Source organism: Orycteropus afer, unplaced genomic scaffold (genome assembly GCF_000298275.1).
Source record: "Orycteropus afer afer isolate SDZICR_OR568_19922 unplaced genomic scaffold, OryAfe1.0 scaffold00080, whole genome shotgun sequence".
Lineage (NCBI taxonomy): Eukaryota > Metazoa > Chordata > Mammalia > Tubulidentata > Orycteropodidae > Orycteropus > Orycteropus afer.
This window is the reverse complement of record NW_006921667.1, coordinates 7,365,402-7,368,291: the sequence shown is the minus strand read 5'-3', so window position 1 is coordinate 7,368,291 and position 2,890 is coordinate 7,365,402.

Here is a 2,890-nt window from a genome sequence, read left to right as displayed (position 1 = left end):
CAAGCTGGCAGGTGCAGCCCAGAGGCAGTGGCTACACCAGGGTTGCATCCTTGGCCCATCCTGCCCTGGGAGACACAGCTGCCACTGCTCAGGACTCACACCTCGTGGCTGCCCTGGTGCCTTGGAAACTGCTGCCTTGGGGGCCCAGCTGGCTGCCATGTGGCCTCTGAGCCCCCTCTGCCCACTGTCCCCACATCCAGACTCTCCAATAAAGGCCTATGACTCAGCATTGCCCCAGTCTCTGTCAATCCAGGTGTGCTCAGGGCTAGGTGACAGGTGGGTTCCAGGGGTAGGAGTGGGGACAGTAACTGAGCATTGCCTCCGGGACTCTTATAACCCTGAGAGGTGGGTGTCAATGGGCCACAAGTGCAGAGGAGCCCCTTTTCTTGGCTTTTCCCCCTGGGGGTCCCAGCCTCAGCAGAACCACCATGAGGTTGGGAGTGCCATCTCATGCCTCAGTGTGTCCTTGCCCCCTGCTCTCCCCACCAGGAGCCAGGACCCCCAAGTGAGTGCCCATGCCATGGGGCCCTGTGATCATGGGATCTGGAGGAGGAAAGGGTGTGTGGGAGGTGGGTCACAGTATGAATGAGTGGAGTCTAAGCAGAGAGGGGTCCCCAGGGCCCAGGGAGGGTGGGTCCCAGGAGTGGGATCCTGATTGCCACAGGGGAGCAGAAGTGGGAAGGGGAGAGTGTTCCTTGTCTGTACCTTCCTGGCATCAGCCCTTCTACTTCCTGTCATCAGCCCTTCTACTTCCTGTCAGAGGTGACATGGCCAGGCCCTTAAACAGTGTCTTCTCCCACAAGGCCTCGCTATCCTGCACAGTCTGGGACCCAGGACTTCAGACAGCCTGGCAGGGCCTAGGATAGAGTCACCAAGGCAGAACCCTGAGAGAATAAAAAATAATACTTTAGTGCACAAAGAGCCGGGGAAGAGAGAGGAGGGATTCTCTGCTTGGAGCTCACTTCATCTGCTGTCTCCAGGCCTCACTGTCCCTGCACAGGCCCAAGCATGCCCTGTACTCCCTGGGACCCCACACAGCTGAGAGCTGCCCTAGCTGGGTACAGGCTGGGGGCCCTGCTTCTAGAGTTCTTTTACTCTACACCTTTCTGAAACAGTTTGGATCTTTTTATAAACATGAGCACCTACTACTTTTGTAATTATGTTAACTACCATCAAGTCAGCCCCTGACTCATGGTGACCCCATGCACAACAAAGCCAAAGGCTGCCTGATCCTGCACTAACCCCACAATCAGTTTATGGATTGTACCACTGCAATCCAAGGGTTTTCATTGGCTGATTTTTTGGAAGTAGATCACCAGGCTTTTTCTTCCTAGGCCATCATAGTCTGGAAGCTCCACTGAAGCCTGTTAAGCTTCATAACAACACAGAAACCTCCACTGATGGATGGGTAGTAACTGCATCAGGTGCACTGGCTGGGCATTGGACTGAGGTTTCCTGTATGGAAGGTGAGAATTCTACCACTCAATCATCATGGCTCCCACTTTTCTAATAGGATAATCTTATAGCAGGATGAGGGGACTTGGTGGCCAAGCTCTCACATGTTGCTTTTGTTTACTTTCTGACCCTTGCTGAGCAGGTGCATGAGGTTTGGCCTCACAAACACGGTTTACTTGGTCTTGCAAAACCTAGTGTTCATGGGTCAGCTGAAATGATTTAAGGTTGGGGAGGTGAACGTGGCTAGGGTCCAAACCTTACCAGATAGAGGGTATAGCAGTTACTCCCAGCTTTGACATTTGACATGGGGCAAGGAAGGGAGCTCCAACTCTAGGCTGGGCCTAGCCACTGGATCTCCATCGGAGAGCTAGGCTCCAGCCCTCGACCCTGCCACTCTTGGGCCCTCTAACTTCACCTAAAAACATAAACATCATAGGGCAAGGGGCCATGGTGGGAATGGCCACATCAGATCCCACCCCCAGCAAGGAGCTCCAAGTTGTAAGTCAGTTGTAAGTCACACCCTGTACCATGATCCACAGCAGCTGTGGATACAGTGCCCCAGTCTCAATTCCTTCTGGAAAATGACACCACTCTCAGCCAGGCATTTCATGGCTGCAGCCTCAGATCAGAACAGTGGAGATTCGGGGCCTCTGGAAGACTAGCAAGCTGCAGATGGCTGTCAGATCACTCCTGCACAAATCTCAGCAAGGGTCAAGTGCCTTGGTGTGTGTGTGTGTGTTGGGGGGAGGATCCCAAGCTAATGGCTTCCTGGGTTTCTCTAAAACCAGACACAGTCAAAGTGAGACACTGTCATTGGGAGGAGCAATGGCTTTTTCATGAACTCCAGCCTGGAGACGGAGTCTCCAGACAGCCTATTTCTGCAGCATCAACCCACTCCTGGTTACTGATCAACTGGCCTGACCAGGGCCTAATAGGTTGTATGTTGTTGAACTTACCCAGTGGCTCCCCATGAAAAAGACCTGCCAATCTGCTTCTGTAAAGATTACAGCCAAGAAAACCCTATGGGGCACTTCTACTCTGTGACATGCAATCCCTATGAGTTGGAACTGATTAGTGGGCAATCTACTTCCGTAGTGATACCACTTGGAAGACCCAAGGAGGCGTCACTATGAGTCAGGTCCGACTTGACAGCACATAACAATCACAACAACAATAGCAGTCGACATCCAAGAACACGTTGTTATTACCAGGTCTGCCCCATAGAGTGTTTATGCTTTGTCATCTGTAATCACAGAACTGGAACCACCATGGTCCTCAGAAGAAGAAATTGAGGTCCAAAGAAGACAACGAAAAAAAAAAGTGTTGGCAACAAGTCTGACTCATAATGACTCAATATAGAACAGAGTATAGGAGCTCTGGTAGCATAGTGGCTCAGGCACTTGACTGCTAACCAGAAGGCTGGTGGTTCAAACCC